This window comes from Cryptomeria japonica, chromosome 5 (assembly GCF_030272615.1).
Source record: "Cryptomeria japonica chromosome 5, Sugi_1.0, whole genome shotgun sequence".
Lineage (NCBI taxonomy): Eukaryota > Viridiplantae > Streptophyta > Pinopsida > Cupressales > Cupressaceae > Cryptomeria > Cryptomeria japonica.
Window position 1 is genome coordinate 545372930 of NC_081409.1, and position 25112 is coordinate 545398041.

The 25112-nt window shown below is 36.8% G+C and overlaps 1 pseudogene; it reads right to left on the reverse strand.

Annotated features, from left to right (window-relative positions):
• The window catches only part of LOC131034582 (potassium transporter 26-like), a 37443-nt pseudogene extending 12615 nt beyond the window's left edge, over positions 1 to 24828 (reverse strand).
• Between the last annotated feature and the right edge of the window lie 284 nt (positions 24829 to 25112).

Below are 25112 nucleotides of genomic sequence, written 5' to 3' on the forward strand. Positions count from 1 at the left end.
ACAGGAATGAACAGTGAAATGGCGAGAATGCATATATTTGCATTTTTTTGTGTTTTTTCAAATGATAAATTTTGTTAAATTTGACCTAAAATACTAATCTATTTCTATATGTTGTTGTGCTAATATTTACATATAGATTCACTCATGGAAGGCCCCAAACTCTCAAAACATTAATATGTTTGTTGTAGGACCACTAAAGAGGGGTGTATTGTAAACAAAAACATCTACTTGGGTTAAAATGAACGACGTGTCTTCTTTTTAGTTAGAAAACACTTCAATTTCTTAAAGGGAATGAATCTTATTTGCCATGTCTTCATTTTGTTTAGATTAGATCCCTCAAATTAGTATATAAGTATCCTCTCGTGCTCCCAGACAACCTTTGGTGTAAGAGAATGTGTACTAATTTCGCTAGCGAGCGTGTCTCCTGGTGCGTTACACCTATGAGAGGGAACAACTCAAAGCAGTACTTTCAATCTGGTCTGTTATATAAATGGGCTAGGGTGAAAACCTAACTTTTCTTGGTGAAAAGCGTATTCAGACAATTTCCCCCAGTATCCACATTCATGTGAGATGCATAAAAATCCTTTTGCGAGGACTGTGACAAGCTCTTAAGTGAGTCATCGATGAATGGATAGCCATCGAGTCCTCAAATTATGCCTAGGCACCACTTGTTTTAGAGGCTCAAAACCCATGCTCACTAATTCAGGGAATGCAAATTGTATCTCGAAGTTAACCTTTCATGTACCCTTCATTGTGAGGTATGAATTCTTCGATTAACAAAGGTTTTTGAACCTTCAGAGAAGAGATCTAGTGTGCCCAAGCTGTGGTGGGGGAGACAGTGTCACCGGATCTCTGCATATATACTTTGTCTGAGGTATTACTATTTATAGCGAAGGGCATTAGTGAGTAGTATCCAATTTCCAACTTTAGGTTATGAATTGCTTGATGTGTCTTCATTTGCAAACCACTAAAATGTTATCACTTGGGCTAATATAGGCCCTCCTCGTCCAATTGAGTTAGACAACTGTTTTCATGCTCCTTGTGTTTGTGCTACATAATCATCTTTTTGTCATAAACAAGTCCAAATTGTTAATTCAAATTAATGGGTTCGTGTCAGTTTACCTTTTCAGAGTAATCGCGGGATTGCTATCTCAAACCATGGGTTCACACCTAGAAACAACAAGAATGTTGTTGTTGTCCAAGTCAGTTATCCCAGATCACAAAACTGCGAGAATGCTATTAGAAACAAGGGGTTCACCTATTGTCATAACAAAAATGCTTTTTGTCTTGTTATTTTGCCAAAATTTCCAAGTGTTGAGATTGCTTTCTTGCCGAATGGGTTTGCCTGTTGGTCCTAGAAAACATTTCAATCCTTTTGCATCATCACCTATCAAGGTATAATTGTGCGTGTTCACTATCATCATCCTAGTCCCTTGCGTTCTCCATCTTGAGGGTCATAATTCAACTTGCATCACCATTCGTCCTCATAGTCACGACATCATTATCCTCTTTTGCTAAGACAAGGGTCCTTACCAAGCATCAAGTCAAGAAAAGCAATCCTTAATTGGATGTCAATCAACTTTGCTCAATTAATAAGTCCAAAATCATGTCTCAGATTTGTCTCATTTAGTCCAAGCAGTCAATCCAATCACCAAGCGCTAATCTATTCTTCGATCAAATTGAATCAATCAATTACTTGCTCCAAATTTTTCATCGAATCAATCAATCAATCCTTCAATCAAATCAATCAATTAATCAATCTTTGCAATCAAATTCAATCAACCAATCAGATCAATTCATCTAGTCATTGAATCAAGCTCTTTCAATCAATCATCCAATCTAATTGAAAAATCAAGCCAAGGATCAATCCTTTTTCCATACTTGGTCCCATATCCCAAAATTATGACGTAGTCTACATCTTTAGCAACCTTTATTATTAACTCTTTTGACTATATCGTGTCTAGAGTTTTGGTCTCTTTACATTTTTGTTGCCTTATCACCTTGAGCTAGAGGTTTGGTTCACATTAATTCATCTTGTTGCTTGAGTGCATCCTCTTGAGTAACTCGTGTCGCGTTACCCAATTAGACTTGTCAAACTACAATTTGAGTATTAAGAATCCAATCAATCAAGCTCTTTTTGTGTCATCAATCTCTCATTAAATCAACCAAATTGGTCTTCAATTTCGATCCTTGGCTTTTTGTGTTACGTTTCATCTTTACATCTTTTTATCTCATGGTTCATGCCCGTCACCACTCGATCCAAATCAAGGCAAGCAATGGAGCAACAACCTTCCCTCTTCAGTCTAGAATTCCCTGATCCTCAACCAAATCCAAATTTGGGTGTCACGCCCATTGTGTCAGGAAATCCACCCTTTAATTTTGACCTGCTTAATCAAATCTCTTTCGATGAGACCATGGTAAATCAACCTGATGAAACTGATGTCCAAATCAGCCCTATAGATCATTTCCTCCAAAATCTAGACTATGCTCAAATAGTGGAGGACATTATTGAAAATCGTAAGGACATCATCTTTGCAAACATGGTGGCTCAAGGCATGACCATTGCCTCTTCAGTTACGCCTGCGACTACTAACTCTCGAGATTTACCTCAACAACATATTTCTCTTTCGGTGTCATCACAACTGCCCCAACAACCAATATCGCTTCCACTTTCTCATCAAAACGTTGTGATATCCTTAGTACCACCCCAATCAAAAGTCCCATCATCAGTCGTACTACCTTAGCAGAGTAACCCAATTATATCAATTGGATTGCCATTGATGGGCACGCTTGGCCAATATTATCAACCCTTTTACGCCAATTCGACAGTATTCTCACCATCTGTATCCTTAGGAGGAATAACCCAATCAATTGCACCCTCGATGCAGCTTATCACGTCAATACCTATGATGACTCAAATGCCTATGACCTTGCACATGATTCATGTTACTCCCTTTGTCAATCCAGTTGCATGTACATTGAATGTATCTTTAGCACAAACGCAAGCCTTCACCACTGGAATGGTTGGCTATCCTCCACCACCTCCTATGCAAGCTATGACTGGGGGCATGATTTCCATCATGCTAGCATCTTGCCCCAAGTTTCTAATGTGCTTCCAACTGTGCAATCCTTGCCAGAAGTCGTTAATGAATGACAATACCAACCATCTATATTTGTTCAACCTGTGATATCACAACAACGAATCAACTATTTGCAAGCACCCTCCTCTGCTCGCATCGTGTTGAATACTTACCAATCATCATGTGGTACTAATCTAAATCCCCATCTTAGAATCAACAAGTTAATGCATATCATACTTATGCTAGGGGCAATTATCTCTAGGGTGGTACACATCAAATCAGTGCATCTCAAAATCCTTTACATCAATAGAAATATATAATGCAACAACCAAATGTCGCTGCTTACTAGCAACCTCCGCTGGTTCAATCGCATGGCCTTATGTATCAACAACTACTTGTTTACCAAAATGTGGCAAACTATCAACAACAACCCTATCACGGCCAGTCACATCTGGTTGCATCCCAAACACCACAATACCAATCTCATTCACCATCACCAGATTTGTTTCTCGTCAATACCAAATGAACCAACTTTTAAAGCCTTACAAGAAAATAACTTTGAATGAGTTTTCAAATTTTAAGAGCTTTGTCCCTATCCTTTTGATAAGTCAATAATTGCCATGCCATTCTCTAAAGACTTTGAAATGCAAAAATTTAATAAATACAAAGGGAAAGGTGACCCTAGGCATCATATCAAAGAATTTTACATGGCTTGTCAAGAAGTGGCTCATTGTGACAATTATCTACTGCATTTGTTCCCCAAGAGTCTTAGCGGACCTACCTTAGAATGGTTCTCCAAATTACCATTCAACACAATCACTTCATTTGTAGTCTTGTTAGAGAAGTTTGTAGCACATTACTACTGTAATGTGGAAAATGACATTTCTATGTTCAACCTCTGTCAAGATAAACAAAAGGGAGGAGAGAGAGTCTATTAGACTACATTCAACAATGGAGGGCTCTTGTCGGTATCCTCCTATGCAAGGTACTTGATTCTCAATTGGTCCCAATGTTCATCAATAATCTTTACCCAAAGCTTGCTTATCATATTTGATTAAGTTGCAGAAGCACATTCCACGATATCATGTCTAATGGACCAACATTCGAAATGACCTTGATTGATGAGGGGGTCATCAAACTTTATAAGGATCATTCGGATAAGCTGACCAATGATAAATCAAAGTATTGAGATAAGATTACGAATGTGGTTGGAGATGGAGTGATGGATTCTAAGACTATTCAAATGATTGTGGCTGCCAAGCCACCACCACAACCACCACAACCAACTTATGTCACTTCTTCACAACAATCGTATGTTAACCCCTCTCCATCAGTCCTTGTCAATCCTCAACCGCAAGCACAACATCCTCAAACCAATCAGACCAATGCTATTATTGTTCCTCAAGCTCCTAAAAAACTGATGCCTCATGACAACCTGAAGTGTCATTTCACCCCATTGGGGGAACCTCTCAAGGCTATCTATAAAAGGATGGAGCAACACAATCTGGTCATATACCCATAGATGCAACCATTTGATGAATCTAAGCCTATGCCTGATTAGTACAAAGAAAATGAGTACTACACTTATCATCGCATCAAAGGTCATTCCACAAACAAGTGCATGAAGCTTAAGCATTTGGTGCAAGATTTCATTGACGATGGAAAAATTACCATTGATCCTATTACAGGAAAGTCTCCAAATGCGCACCTTGGGATGTAGAAGAATGATTTTCCTAAGCATCAAGGTGAAACTAGCACTTCTGGTTCTAGTCAATTTAATGCAACCAATAACATTAATTATAATGTGGTCCCATTTGACTACAGTAACACTATTGGTTGTATTAGCTATTATGAAGGTCATGTTAATATGATTCGTGTCAAAGGGGTAGACAATCAATGCACAACCACCACTAGAAAGGTTCGCATGACTGTTCTTGGTCTTGCAACGCCTACCCGGCCTCAAGCTTTGGTATCCACGCAATATAATATCCTAGAGAATTTAGGAAAGACTCCCACATAGATCTTCGTCTTGGATTTTCTCAAGTCATCACCTGCCCATCAAGAGATCCTCATGCGCACTTTGCAAGAAGCCCGTGCTCCAAGCAATATTGATCCTACTCAATTTCAAGCCATGGTAGCAAACTTGTATTCCATGTATCACCTAAGTTTTACCCAATTAGATGTTATGGTTCTCGATCCTAATCACATCCGCCTGCTAAATACTGAAGCCATTGTGAAGAAATTCAAAGTGAAACTGATGCAGGAGCATCATTCTAGTTCTTACTGGTTGAACATTTTTCAGTATATTTGCTTGAGAGCTTGGCATTTCGTCATATTTGAGTGTTTAGCATTGTGGTTTTGGGTTTATTCCCTTTTATTCATGGTCGTTATCATGTTTGAGTTTCATAGCTTTTGGCTTTGTTACCGTTAGTAAGCAAATTCTAGTATTGTCCCGGTTGGTGTGTTCTTACCGGTTAGCTTGCAGTGTGTTGAGCGAAGATGATTTCAGGTTGCAGATGATCTTCGTGACTTGCGGATCGTTGGAGATGTTGTTTTGGGCCTTTGTCGGTATTCCCAAAGGGTTGTGCATCGTTTTGTGTTTTGGAGTGATTGAGCCGACGTGTTACCGTTACATGTTTCCTGAACCGGTTGGTCTTTGGGCCGACTTGATTAAGTTGTAATTATTTGTGGGCGGTAGATATATGGAGGTTTGTGAATCATTTGAAAGGGAATTTAAGGAAGTCACATCAAAGGAGTCCGATCATAGAGGGCACATCATAGAAGTCAGATCAACGAAGCTAGAAGATTGAAGACAAAACATTGATATTGGGTGAAGATGTAGAACTAGTTGGATTCTGATTTGGTAGGATCGAGGCCGGAAGGCCGAGGTTCGAATTGGGGTTGAACCGACAGACTGATTACCGATAGCCGATTTGATATGAAGATGATCTGCGAATCTTGTAATTGCATTGTAAGCATTGTTTGTATCCTAGACTGCGATCCAGTATGTGGCATGCATCATTCTTCAGATTGTAATAAGATTCGTTCATATTGTTTACTAGTTATCTGTTCTGTGTTGTTACTGGTTGTTCTTCCTGCTGTTTCTGGCACCTTGTTACTGGTTACCGGTATGCTTTGCATGGTTTATGTGTTTAGTTGCAAGGTTGGGTTGTCCTTCATTGGATCTCCCTGCGTTGACTGCACCAGAAACAAGTCCTAATTGATAATGGTTTGACCCTAGATATTTGTACATTGAAGTTTGTTACTCAAGTGGGGTATACTATCGTAGATATGCATAATCACTGTATCACTATAAAGGCTTATGATAATGTTGAAAGAAGTTCGATGGGTATCTATTCATGTAGGCCCAGTGATCCAGAACACATTGTGCCATGTCATTGATCTTGATCTTCCATTCAACATCCTTCTTGGTCATCCTTGGATTCATGCCATGCAAGCCATCCCACCCACCTTTCATCAATGCTTAAAGTTTCCCTATCAAGGCTACGAAATCACCATCCATGGAGACTCCCAACCGTTTTAGTATTGTTGTGCCCTCAAAGCCTCATCACCCTACACATACCATTGCCTTGGGATCAACATCGACACCACTCACATTGCTTCATCCTCTTCATATGTTGATCCTGACACAATACTCGTTGCTAAAGAAAAGACACGCATCTCATCCTCCTTTTCCCAACTCAAGATCAACGACGCCGGTTACAGAGAATATGCTTTGCAAGGAACATTTATAGCTGGGGCACTCCTATTAGATCCCCACACTCATGGAAAACCCACCAAAGAGCTAAAAAAGAAAGAACCTATAGTTTTAACATTTGGGCACACCACATTTTAATCCCATGGAGAGCTAAATCGAGAAGTCATAGAAGGAGATATTAATCAATGACTCTATAAAGACCCTCTTGAAGATAATGATGCCCCCCTTGATTACTTCAAAGAAAAATATCCAGCATCCCATAAGATAGTCACCAAACGATGGGATTATCAAGGTGGAGGACTAGGACATGAAGAACAAGTAATCATAAGACTTGTGGATGAGATTCCTAATTTGCACAATCAGGGGCTTGGTTTTGGATGTCCCTCTAATGAAGCCTCAACTTCAACTAGTACTTCTCGAAACGATGAGAGTAGCTTCGTTGGCATCAAAGACATACCTGAGGAGGTTGTTAAACAAACATACGATGATATAGAAAACTCCTCAACCTTCAAAACTTCCAACATTTTTGACACATTCATCGTTTTGATTGACCTTCCCCTTTGCCATCCTGAACTCATCGATTGGGGTCAAATTGTTGCACACCTAGACACTTTCCAAAATGATGCTGTACTCCTAGAATTCTTGGGTGCAATTGAATACGCACCATATTAGGATATGACTCCAAAGATAGTGTACAAGTTAGATCCTCAAGGCTATTTTGGGGAAGAAGGGATCCTTAGCCACAAAAATGAAAAAGAAATTAAAAAGCAAGTCTTTTGGTGAAAACCTCTCTTAGGCGCCTCTAGACCATAAAATAGTAAAAGGAAAGGGTGTATCTTCTAGTGAAAACCTCTCTAAGGCACTAGAAGATGAGGATTCCCCCCTTCCCCTCATGGATATACATCGGCCTAAAATATCTCCCATTCTTATTGATGAGACTCAACCTATCAATCCAGGCACCACAAAACATCCATGCATTACACATGTTGTAACATTGTTTGCGGAAGAGCTTCAGGTGTTCATGCAGATTCTTCAACGATGACCTATTAACTTTGCCTGGTCTTATGGTGATATGCCCAACTTGGATCCAAATCTTGTAGCACACCATATTTCTGTCAAGCTTGATGTAAAGTTGGTCAAACAAAAATTAAGAAAGATGCACCCTTGAGTGGCATTGTTAGTCAAAGCATAGATAGAAAAGTTATCAGAGGCTAAATTTATCCAGCTTATTGATTATTTAAAATGGGTTTCCCAACATGGTACTTGTCTCTAAACTCGATGGAGCCATTAAAATCTATAGACTTTCAAGACCTCAACAAAGCCTATCCAAAGGATGATTTACCACTCCCTAGCATTGTCATCCTTGCTGACCTAACAATAGGACATGAAATGTTATCTCTCATGGATGGTTTTTCAAGGTATAATCAGATCAGAATTGTAGAGGAAGATCAACATAGAACAACATTTACAACTCCTTGGGGGACTTTTTGTTATTAGGTCATGCCATTTAGCTTGAAAAATGTGGGTGCCACCTACCAATGTGTGATGACAATGATTTTCCATGATTTTATGCATAAGATATTGAAGGACTATGTAGATGACATCTTGGGTAAATCTAAAACCAAGACTGAACATGTAGCCATATTGGAATGCATATTTGAGCGTCTTGCCAAGTATCAACTGCACTTGAACCCCAAGAAGTGTATTTTTGGTATTACATCATGAAAACTCCTTGGTTTCATTGTGTCCACACATAGAATCAAAGTTGATTCCAAGAAGTAAGAGAAATTTTAGAGATACCTCCACCCAAAACATTTAAAGATCTGAGAAGCGTACAAGCAAAACTACAGTCCATCAGACAATTCATCGCTTAGCTCGTAGATAAGTGCCAACCCTTTTCACATCTCCTAAAGAAGGGAATAGTGTTCAACTGGGATATCCCTTGTCAATAGGCCTTTGATAAGATAAAAGAGTACATAGCTAATCCCCCAATATTAATGCCACCCATTCCAGGTAGGCCCTTGTTATTGTATATTTTAGTCACATCAGTTGCATTGGGGGCATTACTTGCCCAACATGATGATCATGAAAAGGAACATGCCATCTATTATATTAGTCATACTTTGGTTGGTTATAAGCTCAATTGTACACCTATGCCTGGCGATTGTTTTCTATACTCAAAAGGTTTGTCACTATATGTTGAGCCACACTATTCACCTCATCTGCAAAATTGACCCTTTAAAGTACCTATTGAAAAAGACACCTCTCATAGGTTGTATGGCCAAATGGGTAACACTTCTTAGTGAATTTGATGTTTAGTATGTGGACTAGAAAGCTATTAAGGGCCAGGTTATAGTAGATCAATGTTAGAAGTACGGTTGAAAGGACCATAATAATGAGAGGGAGAGGGGGGCGCGGGCGCGGGGGTGAATCAATATTCCCACAACAATAAACTTTTTCACTGATTTTTGTTGGACATTGTTGCTGCTAGGATATGTTGTTGTCATTGATGTCAACATATTCCTGTGATTTATTGCTCCTGTGATTTATTGCTCCAGTGGTTGTAGATTGGTTTATTTGGATCATGGTTCGGTATATGGAGTATTTCTAGTATCATTACATCTTTCTGTATTGGTTTCAGTGATCGAGAACTTAATTGATCATATCATATGATCTGGTTTATAGTTTGGTTCTTCTGATCAATGCTTTGCAGAGTTTCATATTTCCTCTGGTATATTTCGGTGTGATCAAGTCTTGAGCTGTGATTTTGGGAGATTGTTCGGGATGTTCTTATGTATTTTCATTTTAGATGGATCGTGATTTGGTGCTCTGCAAGTTATCTTTTCTCGTGGCAGTTGTTGCTGTTTGAGTGTTCTTGAGTTTTAGATGTTGATCGATGAAGATTTGATAAGTGGTGCTGGTGCAGCTGTTACATATGATTATAACGTGCTTGCTGGTGATTTATAATTGTGTCCTATTTGTTGTGATGATCTACATTGATCGGTGTGCATGGTTTTGGTGTTTTATTTGTTCGGTGGTGCTATTCATGCTATATGAGACCTATTTGGTGGAGTAGCGTGTTGCGGTTGATCTTGGAGTTGATTCCGGTGGTGTTGTGTGTTTGAGAATTTGATTTAGGTCCATGTTATGTCATGTATATCACTATATTGGTCAAGTGATTGATCTTTGTATCGTGTGATGTAATTTTGTAATTGTGAGTTGAGGGTTTGGCCAACCTTGTAGTCAAGGTTGATGAATTGTATAAATAGGTGATAAAGTTATGCAACTTTGGTATCGGTATTGTGTCTGCATTATCAGAGAATAGTAAAGGTGCGAATAAGCGAATACATCCTTCGACATTGTGATTGAGTAGAGATTGGAGTGTTGCAGAGCAGACAAATGCGCTTAACTGGAACTGTCATCAGGAATTTGCAAATACTATTCTTTTAGTTCATTTGTTTCCAGATTGTTGTCTGAATATTTTGTAAGTCAGCGGGACTTCCTTATAAGGTAGTGAACCTTCCCTGAGGGTTGTAGCTTTTCGGGTTATTGTATTTTGAGCAGTGAGCCCGAATGCATATGCATTACTCATTGTAATTATTTTCACATACTATTGCTGAGTATCATCTTATTGTGGGTAGGTTCCCACTGTGGTTTTTCCCTTAATTGGGTTTTTCATGTCAAAATCTCGGTGTTGTGTGTTGTGGTATCAATTTGCTTATCTTTGTTGTTGCTATAGTTAATCAGATTTGTATTTGAGGTTAAGTTTGTTAATCTGGTGAAAACTGATTCACCCCCCCCTCTCAGTTTTCCTTCATTGTTGTTGCCAACAATTGGTATCAGAGTTAGATCCTCCCGAAGAAACTTGACCGCTTGAGGTGATCCAGGATGGCATCTGGAGGTGTTATTTTTAAGAAGGAAAGTTCGAGATTCGATGGAAGTAATTATGTTATATGGAAGAACCGGATGGAGGTGCATTTGAGATGTCTTAAAGAGGATTACTAGAAGATTACAAAGGATGCCTATTCCGTTCCTCAAAATGGACCGGTTACTATTGCTGAGATCAAGGATGCTAAAAATAACATTAGAGCTAAGGAATCATTGTTGAGTGCCCTAACTAATTCAGAGATGACGAATGTAATGGGACTTCAGACTGTACATGAGATCTAGGAGAAGCTTGAGACCTTGTATGAAGGAGATAAACAAGTCAAAGTTGCTAACTTGCAGAGTTTGAAAGGGAAGTATGAGATGCTGAAAATGGGAGAAGATGAGAACATAAACTCCTTCATGGCTAAGGTGAATGAACTTGTCCTAGGTATTTGATGTGCTGGTGGAACCCTTGAAGAAGATGAAATTGTTGCTAAGGTGCTGAGATCATTGCCTCCTGCTTACAAACACAAGGTAGCCGCTATTGATGAGATCTTGAGTATGACTACTATGACAAGAAATATGTTGGTTGGAAAGATTGCTGCATTTGAACTAAGCGAGTTTGGTGAATCACATGGAAAGTCTGAGACAACATTTAGAGCATCTATATTCGAAAAGCAGAAGTATGATCTTGAAGAATGCATAATATCCAGATATGAAAGAGAGAGAAGAGAGATGGAAGAGCAAGAAAGAGAATTGGATGAGCTTGAAACATTGATTGCCCCGAGATTACCTAAAGGAGCTAGTAAGTATGATGGAAAATTGCCTCTGAAATGTTTCTCTTGCAATAAGATAGAACATTTTGCTTCTAGGTGTCCGGAGAGAATGTGTAAATATGATAGGCATGATAGGAATGATATATATAAGAAGCATGAGAAGTATGATAAGCCTTACAATTCTAACTGGAAGTATAAACATCAGAAGAATTGTTATTATGCTACTGATGATGGTGTTACAGATGAAGAATCAGAAGGAGATGAAATTGTGTTTATTGCTATTAAAGAAGATGGACCGATACCTGTTGATTCTACAAGCTGCACTATTGAGGATAAAGCTTTAGCTGCTAAAGTTGAAGAGAAAGATGAATGGGTGATCCGTGGTAGAGGTTCTATTTCCTTTGATGGTAAGAATAACACTGATGATGTCTTGTATGTTGAAGGTTTGAAGCATAATCTTTTAAGTGTTCGACAGATGGTTGACAAAGGTTATGATTTGCAATTCAAGAATGAAAAATGCAAGATCCTAAATGCCTCTGGTATAAAGATTGCATCAGGAACTAAGATTGAAGGGAATATCTTTCATTTGAATACCGGTGAAAAAAGTTGCTTGATTGCTTAGATTGATGAAAATTGGTTGTGGCATAGGAGAATGTGTCATGTTAATTTTCACTCAATGATTAAGATCAGTTCTACTCAAGTTGTTAGAGATTTGCCTAAGATTGTTAAGCTTGCTAATCTTGTATGTAAGGAATGTCAAATGGAAAAGCAAACAAGAATTTCTTTCAAGAGTAAGTAGTATAGATCCGATGGATTGCTAGATCTTGTGCATACTGATCTATGTGGACCTACAAGTATAAGAAATGTGTAGGGTGATAGATATTTCATGTTATTGATTGATGTGGGTTGATGTGGGTTGCCTTTTTGAGAGAAAAATCATAAGCATTGGACAAATTCAAGATATTCAAAGCAAAGGTTGAGACTGAGACATGATTGAAGCTGAAATGTCTGAGATCTGATAGAGGAGGAGAATTTTGTTCCAGTGAGTTTGACTCATTCTGTGAGAAGCATGGAATTAGAAGACAATTATCTGCTCCTAGAACCCCACAATAGAATGGAGTTGTTGAAAGGAAGAAAAAAACTATCTTAGATGCTGCATGGACTATGTTGATTGAAGGGAATGTTCCAAAGATTTATTGGAGAGAAGTTGTTAGCACTGTTATTTACACATTCAACCGAGTGCATATAAAAAGTGATACCAGTAAGACTCCTTATGAGCTATGGTTTGGTCATGTTCCCACTATGAATAGTTCAGAAATTTTTGGAAGCAAGTGTTATATCAAGAGAGCTGAGGATATAGGAAAGTTTGATGCAAGAAGTGATGAAGGAATTTTCTTGGGATATTCAACAAAGAGAAAAGCCTATCGGTGCTACAATAAGAGACTAAGAAAGATAGTGGAAAGTGCAAATGTGAAGGTTGATGAAAATTGTGGAAAAAAAATCAGAGCATGCGGATATGATGATGATCTAAATTTCATTTTAACACAAATTCAGAGTGAAGAATTGAAGCAGAATGATTCGGTAGAGGCAGTGAACCCAGATATTGCTGCTGCCGGTGAAGAGGTGCAAAAACTTGAAAATCAGAATAATCATAAGACTTCAAGGTATGTAAGATTGAATCATTTTGAAAATAAGATCATTGGTGATAAAAATAAAGGCGTGATGATTAGAAGAAGGCTAGCTGCTGAAGAGGTATGTTTGATTTATATAATTGAACCCAAAGATGTTGTGGAGGCTTGCAAAGATGAAAATTGGATAAAGGTTATAGAAGAAGAATTGAATCAGATTAGAAAGAATAACACATGGAAACTTGTGCCTAGACTTAAAGACAAGAATGTGATTGGTACTAAATGGATATTTAGGAACAAATTGAATGAAGCCAGTGAAGTTGTCGGAAATAAAGCAAGATTGGTATGCAAAGGATATTCACAAAAGAAAGGGATTGATTATAAGGAGACTTTCTAGACTTGAAGCTATTAGACTATTGCTTGCATATGTTGCTTATAAGGATTTCAAGGTATATTAGATGGATGTCAAGTCAACCTTTTTGAATGGTGATCTTAAGGAAGAAGTCTATATTGAGCAATCTGATGGATTTTCATTATCAGATGATGGAGACATGGTATGCAAACTGAAGAAAACTCTTTATGGACTAAAACAAGCCGCTAGAGCCTAGTATGCTAGATTGGATATGTATTTGTTGAAATTAGGATTTAATAAACATACTGCTGATAGGAATCTATATTTCAAGATTGAGAATGATAAAATTTTGATTGTTGAAGTTTTTGTGCATGACATTATTTTTTGAGGAGATGATGACTTGAGTATGAAGTTTGCCGGTGATATGGAGAAAGAATTTAAGATGTCTATGATAAGAGATGAATTTTTTCTTAGGTTTACAGATTTCACAGATTGGAAAAGGTATTTTTATATCTTAAGCTAAATATGTGAAGGAATTATTGAAGAAGTTTGGGTTAGAAGATTCTAAACTAGTTGGAACTCCTATGGTGACTGGCTACAAATTCTTTAAAAATGATGAATCTCGGAAAGCTACAAATATATGGTTGGTGGACTACTATACCTAACTCAGACTAGACCAAACATTATGCATGCTGTGTGCATGGTTGCTAGATATCAAGTTGATCTGAAAGAGAGTCATGTCACTTCTATAAAGATGATATTCAGATACCTGAAAGGAACCATGGATCATGGTTTGTGGTATCCAAGGAATGATGATTTCATGTTATGTGCTTACACTGATGCTGATTGGGTTGGTGATGTTGATGATTGAAAGAGTACCTCCGGTGGTGCATTCTTTTTGGGTAAGAAATTGGTTTCATGGGCAAGTAAGAAACAAGATTCAGTTTCCCTATCGACTGCTAAAGTTGAATACATTGCCGCTACTAGTAATTGCACTCAGGTAGTTTGGATGAAACAAATGTAAAAGGATATCAAAGTTATCTATGATGAGCCTACTGTCATATATTGTGATAATTTCAGTGCTATTAATATGTCAAAGAACCTGGTGCAACATTCAAAGACTAAACATGTATCAATCAAGTATCATTTCTTGAGAGAAAAAGTCAGTGAAGAGGAAGTGAAGTTAGAGTATGTGTCTACAAAGGAACAAATTGCTAATATTTTCACCAAGCTTTTGCTTGAAGATACATTTGTCTATTTGAGAGACAAGTTAGGGGTATCTACCCCACCTGATGGGAACTAGATGCATTGAGTTGCATCAATCCGGTGGACTTCACAAACTTTTCTTCTTGTTCGGATTGATGAGCTTATGCTGCTTCTCTGATGGAGTAGTCTGTTTGTGGTTCAGTTGAGTTGGTTATAATCATGATTTGTTTATCTAAGGGGGAGAGTTTGGTTTTTTGTCTTGAGAATCTTTGTCATTGATGTCAAAGGGGGAGTGAAAGCATGTGAAAAACTGTTTTATCTGCTTGATCTTAGGGGGAGTTTGTTGGAGATGTTTTCTTTCTTTGCATTGATTGCTTTTCATATCCATATGTTGCCATTAAGGCCAAAGGGGGAGATTGTTGGACATTGATGTCAACATATTCCTGTGATTTATTGCTCTGGTGGTTGCAAATTGGTTTCTTGAGATCATGGTTCGGTATATAGAGCATTTCTAGTATCATTACATCTTTCTGTATTGGTTTGAGTGATCTGGGAGCTTAATTGATCATATCATATGATTTGGTTTATAGTTTGGTTCTTTTGATCAATGCTTTGCAGAGTTCGATATTTCCTTCGGTATATTCTGGTGTGATTAGATATTGAGCCGTGATTTTGGGAGATTTTTCGAAATTTTCTTATGTATTTTCATTTAAGATGGATCGTGATTTGGTGCTCTGCAAGTTATCTTTGCTCGTGGCATTTGTTGCTGTTTAAGTGTTCTTGAGTTTTAGATGTTGATCGATGAAGATTTGATGAGTGGTGTTGGTGCAGCTATTACAAATGATTCTAACGTGTTTGTTGGTGTTTCCTAATTGTGTCCTATTTGTTGTGATGATCTATATTGATCATTGTGCACGATTTTGATGTTTTGTTTGTCCGATGGTGCTGTTCATGCTATATGAGACCTATTTGGTGGAGTAACATGTTGCGGTTGATTTTGGACTTGATTCCGGTGGTGTTGTCTGTTTGAGCATTTGATTTAGGTCCATGTTATGTCATGTATATCATTATATTGGTCTGATGGTTGATCTTTGTATTGTGTGATGTAATTTTGTAATTGTGAGTTAAGGGTTTGGCCAACCTTGTAGTCAAGGTTGATGAATTGTATAAATAGGTGATAAAGTCATGTAAATTTGGTATCAGTATTGTGTCTACATTATCAGAGATTAGTAAACGTGCGAGCAAGCGAATACATCCTTCGACATTGTGATTGAGTAGAGATTGGAGTGTTGCAGAGCAGACAAATGCGCTTAACCGGAACTGTCATCAGGCATTTGGAGATGCTATTCTTTCAGTTCATTTGATTTCGGATTGTTGTCTGAATATTTTGCGAGTCAGTGGGACTTCTTTGTAAGGTAGTGAACCTTCCCTAAGGGTTGTAGCCTTCCAGGTTATTGTATTTTGAACAGTGAGCCCTCCCCATTGTAATTATTTTTCCATACTACTGCAAAGTATCATTTTATTGGGGGTAGGTTCCTATCATGATTTTTCCCTTAATTGAATTTTCCACGTCAAAATCTTGGTGTGGTGTGTTGTGGTATCAATTTGTTTATTTTTGTTGTTGCTGCAGTTAATGAGATTTGTATTTGAGGTTAAGTTTGTTAATCCGATGAAAACTAATTCACCCCCCCTCTCAGTTTTCCTTCATTGTTGTTGCCAACAATTTAACCTCAGCAATTAATGTCATCAATATGAAACAAGAAGTGCAGAAGAAATGAAAAACATAATCACAAGATAGACACCAGATTTTTTATATGTGGAAAAACCAATGGGAAAAACCACGAAGAGAGTTAGCTTTCAAGATAATATAACTAGTTATATGGTGTTTACATGGCTCATTGTTAGATTACAATATGGCTCATTGTCAAAATACAATAGGGAGCATTGTTGAAATGCTCATTGCATTAGAAATAAGTGAACTAAAGAGAATTGCATCTGCAAATGCATGAAGTCAGTTCCAAGATAAGCTCAGTTAACAAAACAACTACTTACGATAGAATCAATGAAGGATCACTGCAACACCTTCTCAACTTGTCAACACAATTGCTTGCAGTAGATCTGGTAAGGGATTATTGCAACTATGTCTGCAATCTGTCAACTCAATTGCTTGCAACAAATGTAGTAAGGGATTACTAAAACTCTACAACCGCACTCACACTTCCACACTTACACACACCTTCGCTTTCCACTATTGACACTGCACGTTGCTCACATACTTTTTATTCTCAACTGCTCATTCGCTCTCTTCTCTATACATTTAAACTCACTGTAGTTCTCCTCCCTGATTCATTTGGTCTTTCTGTACATTAGAGGATTATATTGACCTAGCTTAATCTACTTTATGATGATTTATTGGTATCATGCTATGTACTAAACCTATTTCATAATTGAATTTGATAGGAAAATGGATCTATATTTGATGATGTATATGTGTTCATTATTCATGATGCATCATATTGCTTACGAGATTTTATTGACATTATGATTACGCCAACCCTACTCTATGATCGTGATGTTTGAATTGATGCTATGATGTTTGTGATTGTCTTCTAGTGTCTTCATGATTAGAGACAATGTCATACCACTTATTGTGAGCACGATATGACGTTGCAATTCTCTATCACTTGCCTAATCATTTATGATGTATATGTGTTGTATATATGTTGCATTGTGTGTAGTGGTGGATGCAAGATTGCAGGTACTAGACATCGACTCTACTTGGTCTCACATGTCTGAGCGTGTCTTACCCCGATGGCAAGTTGTTGGAGATGACATGTGTTTCCTTCACACACTCTAGGCTTAACTTGTTCACCTTGTCAGTTATGTCGTGACGCAAGTTGGTGGTTAGAGTTTTGTGTCAATGTTCAACCCTATGTGATTTATATGATTAATATTTGATTAGTATAGTATTAATACTATAGTTGATTTATTTGATGGTTTGATTATTTGATTATTATTTGGTTGATTATTTAATATTTATTTCTATTGGCTTGGTTAATGATTATTTGAGCTTGATTTATTTAATTAATTAATTGACTTATTGTTTATTGGCTATTTATTTGTTTGGTTTATTTAGTGTTTGATTGATTATTTGATATTTAATTTATTGTTGAGATTTTATAATGATTTAATTAGGATTAATTTATTGGTTTATTTGACTTATTGCTTAATCTATCATCTTATTATTCATTTATTGTTTAATGGTTATTTATTTATTATTTAATTGATTTGATTTTATATTTAATTACAAGTTTCTATTTATTAAGCTTTTATTTATTTAATTATTGGGATTCGATTTGTTATTATCGCATTTATGTTTATACTATTACATTATTATTATTTGCATAATTGGTTATATTATAAAGTTTATCTACCCCTTATTTCTATTGGTTGATTTTGAGTGGGGTAAGTAAGTAATATTGTTAAATAATACTTACCTTGTTTTCACACATGATAGGTATAATATATAGTTTAATGGAATTTTCTGATTGGCCAATGAATTTCTATAGTTTGAATTTGATTTTTATTTATTTGAGCCTTCTGGTTTGTTGCTAGGTTACCATCCGAGAGAAATTTTGGGATTTCAATTTGGGATTTCAAGTTGGATTGATGATTGATATTTGAAGATTGTAAATTGGACGAAGGATTTTTGATTTGGGATTGCTCTTCTTCGAATTTCATTTTTCCATTTACTGCAAATTTTTCCAAGTTGGAACTTTATTTCCTCTCTGCAATTTATTTGAAAAGATTTTTTGCATCTCGATTGTGGAAGGATTGTTTGGGGGAAATATTTGATGTTTAAAGTTTTCAATTTGATTTTTGGGGAGGAATTTAATGGTGATTGAAAATGGATTTGAAGTATTGTAAATTCTGGGAATGATGTGTGTTGCCAGGAATGCATATTCTGCATTTTCCCTTGTTGGATTATTGTTTCCTCTCCCTTGTGATTAGGATTGAGATTAATAAGCTTCTTGAAGCAGTCACTGGTGAGGAGGGACCTCAAAGAGATCAATTTGGACTCGTTAGCAAGAGTAAACACAACGGAAACACAAAGATATCATGGAGGCAATGGAAGATAGATTGATTTATTGCATAAAATTCGATTACATCCAACTGATAACAACCGGGTCACAACATATTGGCTCACAGGCCTGGTAGAATAGGTCACAACCGGGACCTTGAATCTTATGATCTATCTTCTACGCACAGTCTGACTACTTAATTCTCTATCCCTTGCATTCTAATGCGTAATTACAAATATATATATCAAGCCAAAGGATGCAGTCGACCCAGAAGGGATCAAACTTGAAGAACAAGACCTAACATGAAAATAACAATGCTGGCCTTCGTCAATAGATTCCTTCGGAAAATCCAAAGGATGAAACGTAGATCGCGGGAAAAAGTCGGCCACACGCCAAAGAACATCAGAATCAACACCTAAGGCTTCGCAAACTTCGAAATGGGTTCTGGTAGATCACCATAATAGGTCCAGGCAATCGGTAACAAAGGAACAACTGGTAACAGAAAACCGTCATGGAAACCAGTAGCGAGATCTTGCAGGAAAATGATCCAAATGCGATGCAGTTTGGAATCAAGAAAGATGATCAAATATTCAAGTAGATTCCAACTCCACAGGATCCGGTGATCCAAAACTGGGACACACAGAAAGGAAAATTGAAACTGCAAACATAAAACAAAACAAAAATGAATTTTTTTTTTTGGTTGATACAAGATTGCTTATGAACCGAGGATGCTCTTGCATGACTTCTTGAATTATTTTTATGTTTCTCCTTGATGAGTTTTCTGTATCTCCTCAAGTGTATGTATGTATTTGTACGAATGTGGCCTGTGGCTTGCCAGGAGTTGCTTTCAGGAAGTCTTGAGACTTGCATTTCCTTCATTTAATATTTTATTGTCATCTTGGGTTTTGTTTCGGGTATTAGAATGCCATTGCAATGTTTCTTTGTACCTATCTTTGTCTTATTGCATCTCCCTGAGCCGTTGTGCGAATTTGGTGAAGTTCTACGCACATTTGGGTGCGCTTGTTATTGAAAATTGATGTCAATATATGATCATAAAGTTTTATTTATGTTTTTACCTAATGATATTTCATCCTCCCGCACCTTCTTGGAGTGTCTATTGGTCAGTTTGAAGTCCTTATGCAAATCTGGACAAGTTTCATATCATATTTTGTTCGTTTTTGTTGATTTTTGCATTCTGGACTGAAAACAGTAATGTTTGGTACCAGAACGCTAAAGAATGAACTCAAAATGCTAGAGAATGCTATAGGAATGCTAAAATATCTCCCACGAATGCTAGTCTGGGTTTTTGTTGCGCTATTCTGCCCGAAGTTGCAAGTTTTGATGATTTTGCCTAATTTGGTCTCTTTTCCGGATTTTGTGTATTTACCAGAGGCTTTTTATGATTGAATCTAGTTCTTGAGTGGTGTGTATGATTTCATCTTTTTCATTTCATATTGATTTTGTGCTCCGGTAAGAGGATTTGTGCCTTACCATTGAGGGGTTTGCATATATGTTGTTTTGCTCTAGCGAGAGGGAGAATGCCTCACCGTCGAGGAATGATTATCAGAGCTCTAATGAGATGTTTATTGCCTCACTATTGAGGATTGAAATTTGTGTTGGATTAGCCTTTGAATCATGTTTATGCTTTGGTTCATTATTTGCATTTATTTGGTGAAGGCTCTTGCCTTGTATATGGCCATATGTATCCTATTATGCTCATTATGTTCTCAGTGATGTTATGACTATTTATTTCAGTTATGATGATGTTGTTGTGATGTTATTTGGATAAATGTTTCACCCTAAGGCCTAGGAGCATGATTAGGGAGGGTGGGTTTCCATGAGTCTATCGAAGTCACAAGGAATGAAATGCTAGGATTTCTTCTTGTTTGGAGCTGGGGATCAGATTGTTTGGATAGCTCATTGGAGGTTTATGGTAATAATAAAGTGATAACATAATTAATTAATCCTAGGTGGGTTGGGTAGTAGAACTCATCTTAATAAGATAAGAAATATGTATATGTGGTGATGCCCCATCTCATGGCTAGGAGTAAACCAGAGTGAGGTATGAGAAGATCTGGTAATTGGATAAACCGAACTCCCTTGATTTCTTTAAAGGTTGAGATGGTTCCGCATGTGTATCACAGATGCCAGGATGAGTTCTAGGATATCCTTATTGGTGATAGCATGTGATGACACTCTTCCCTACATGTTGGTCCTTGTTTCCTTATGCTATCCCGATTGGTAAGCCTCTGGATGTTCCATAGTTGTGATTGGTAGTTTGAGAGTTTGTTTTATCTCTTGGTTGTTAGGTGCCAGCCTAGGTCTAGAGTTGGAACCTCGTGTCATCTCCTAGTACGGGGGGTGGTTCCTATTTGGTTCCACATGGTCAGGTGGTTTGATGTCTTCTTCCATTGGGATGATCTTCTTGGGTGATAGAGTGCGTGGATTAGGATTTAATGTATCTTCTTATGTGAATGGATCTTGGAGCATATTCTTGTATCAATGTATCTTGAAGAAGATGTAAATGTAATAGATATTATGTACTCTTGTATAATGTATTCATATGTAATAGGACATGGTGTAGAAGTTGTGATTATGATCTTGTAATGGAATGAGACGTTTTATTCATTGTATGCTTTATGTTGCAAGGATGTTCACTATGATGAGATTGATATCTTATGTTGTTTAGGAAATTGAATGATTGGATTATGTGCATTCTTGTTGTATCAAATGGTTCTTGAAATGGTTTAGTAGCATGAGATTCCTAATAGGAAAGGAGATTAGTACTTGCTGCTATAATCTTTGCATATGTATGTGGATAATAATCTTGATTAAATGTATAATGATTATTCTTAAGAAAATCAACTAGTTTTATTGGTAGGAGTAGTACACACACACACACACACACACACACACACACACACACACACACACACACACACACACACACACACATGTGAGGCCCTACCCCGACCCATCCTAGCATTTCAGTAATTTTCATGTTGGAACTATTATGGATGCCTTATTTCTATGCATTATGGATATAGAACTTTATATGATCCCAGGACTGGATAACATTGTTATATTTCTATGCATTATGGATATAGAATTTTATATGATTTTAGGATAGGATAATATTGAGATGGTGTATGTCATTTATTTGATTTGCAGGACTTTATTATGATGTTAGAAATATGATGTATGTCTTATGAATGGTTGGAAATTATGAGGATTATGATAATTGCTTATGTGGATTGCTTTGGATATATGGTAAATTGATTTGTATGATGTCAATTCTATGCAGAGTGATTGATTTGTATTCTTATTTATGTGTTTGATATTATATGAGGCTATTTGGGAATTACTAATGTGTAATTGAGATGCACAAGAAAATTATCCATGTGACCATGAAAACATTATGGAGAATCAAGCCTAGACCTATGTACGTTCGTAAAACCAAGGGTTGTCAATTTGGAGAGGCAACACCGCGTATGTATCGTATTTTATTTGTAAACGTAAATGTTTGCATGTGTGTTAAATTGTATTTATTATTTTGTTTAAATCCAACAAGAGACAATTTTCATGTGTAAATTAAGTAATGTATTTTATTGTGTCACTTGACACGTGCTGAATAGTGTTTTGATTTTGACATGTCTCTTGGAGGGGAATTGTTTCAACCAAAGCCTTTTTCAAATATTTGAGTGTGGTCCCTAGATTTGCATTGGGTAGAGAGCCTTTGGAGTGGTTAATTCAGATTTGACCCGTAGGTTAACTTCAGATGGGTTTCTAAGGGGTCAAATGGACCCCTAGGGTTAGTTTAGGGGTTTTTCCAAAGGTCCATAGGGTATACCTATGGGTTAGGGGTATTTTTAAGAATGTAACCACTCCGATGTGACTGAATTGACCCTTCAAAAATTGATTTTTTCAAGATGAGCGAAAATCCAACTTGGAAGGTTCCCCCTAGGTTAAATAACCTTCCTTTCTTGTGATAGTTTCTCTTCCCCACTTTCTCTTACATTTTCAGTTTCTAGTTTTAGTAACCTATAAGAGGTTGGGAAGACTTCTTGAAATTTTGGAAGCAAGTTTAGGATATAATTTTTGGCTAAGTGTTGAATGAAAGAAGTGTGGATTTGGTCTGCTCTTCTCCAAACTATCTCTTGTAAACCCTTGTCAGATTTAAGGTTGGTTCAATCTTTTTCCTTGTATGTTACAATTTTGCTTTGAAAGATTGCTTGAATGTAGTTTGTTTTCTTCCTTTTTGTTTAATTTGTGAAGAAATATATGTGAGCTTTCACTTGTTTTGGTTATGCATTTTATTTGTGTTTTGAGAGTATCCAAGGCCAACTCACCCTTGGGAGGGTAGAGTGGCCTTGGGGTGGAGGGTTGTATGACAACCTTAGAGTGAGAGGCTCTCTTTGGAAGAGAGTGATCTCAAGAGTTTGTTTTTTGTGACCCTTGCTGCATAGTTATTGTTTATGCATTTGGGGGTCATAAGGGGAGATATTATGGCTTGTATGCCTTGAGGGTCATAAGGATGTTGGAAGAAGTTGGACTTGTGATGTGTTTTTGGTTGCCATGAGATGGCTTGTGTTATACTGTTTTGCAGTTTCTCCTAAAGGTACTTAGTCCACCTCCACCCATGTAAAAATCACATTTGGTGATGATGTTAAGTCTTGGGATGGGAATATGTTTGTTGTAAGTTTGTCATGCTTGTTTGTGTTTGCTTGAGTGTAACCCGTCTAGGTCTTGGTTCTCCAAGCTTGGGGGTGGCTTCTAGTAAGCCTAGGTTGGGAGGTGAGCCCTCTATGGTTACCACCTTAAGATTTTGTAATGTAGGTTTGCTTGGAAAAGAAGAAAAAAGAAAGCTAGGAGTTGCTACAATATTATTTTTTTGAGTTGCAAAAGAATAATGTATTTATTTATTTAAGTCCCCATTTATTAGAAATGAGAGGCTAGTTGGGTATTTCACCTATTTGTAAAGTTGACATATTGTATTCAAAGTATTCTTTTAAGAAATGCATTCTTTTGTTAAGTTGCTGTTGCAAAATGAAATACATATATTTATGGATTAAGCTTTCTTTAGTTCATGAAATAATATTTGTTGTATTTATGTTTTTGAAAATAAGAGTCTTTTCTATCCTTTTATGCATATTGAATATGATGGAAATGAATGAATACTATAGCATGAATGTTAGTGGAAAGAAAATCAATCCTTTACCTTTATTTATTCATTCCAAATACAAATATGCTTAATAGATATTAGAAGAATAATAGTTTTGCATTTTTAATATTTTTAATAGATTTTTAGACTATATTAATGCTGTTGTAATTTATTTATTTTTGTCATTTATTTCAGAAAAAAAAAGCAGAAAATAAAGGTAGATAAATTAATCTTTTTCTATAGTTAACCATATAACATTAAAAAGGAAAAGAAATACATTTAATCTATGTTTAGTAAATAGAGATTTTATTTGAAAGAGAAAACTAATAAGTTTATATGCCTTGTATATTCGAAAGAAAAATAGATAAATCTATTATATGCTTAATACATTAATGTTTATTTTTATGGAAGAAATGAACTATTTAAAATGCTTATTATGTTGTTTTAAAAAAAAACTGTCATATTATTTCTTAATGTTGAATATCTAAATGTATAATAACACACACACACACACACACACACACACACACACACACACACACACACACACACACACACACACACACACACACACACACACACACACACACACACATATATATATATATATAATTTTTTTTTTTATATTTATTTAAGTTTAAAACTTAATAAAAAAATAAAAAATAAAACAAAATAATAATAAAAGAAAACCTTACCCCGAGGGTTCCACGGAGCCGAAGCTCCATGCGGGAGGCCCTCGGTGGCCCGAGCCCTACAGAGGTGCCGCTGCGGGCCGCACCCCGCGGGGACGCCTCGACGTCACTGCAGGCTGCGACTTGCAGTGGCGACTCGGCGCCGCTGCGGGTGGCCCCGCCTTCACAACGCCGCCACTACTTAATGGAAACCGTCGCCTGCGCAAAACATAACCCGCGGCTTGTGTGTGGTCAAACCGTCGCCTGAGAACAATGCCATCTGCCATTGTATCTCCTTTCTTGCATAACGCGTAAAAACCCTAACTCGGATCTCAGGTTAGGGTAGAAACATAAGTTAGGTTTAAAAAAAAAAGTAGATTGGTAACTTTGTTTTATAACTTTTAATTTGGTTTAGGGTTTCATGGTATATTTAAAATGTTAAGAAAATAAAAAGGGGGGAACCCTATTAATAAAAGTCTATTGCAAATAATTAGGCCTTAGGGGATTAATTGTTTGGCTAACAATAATTAAATTATATAGGGCAAGGTATGTTATAAATTTACTTAACCCT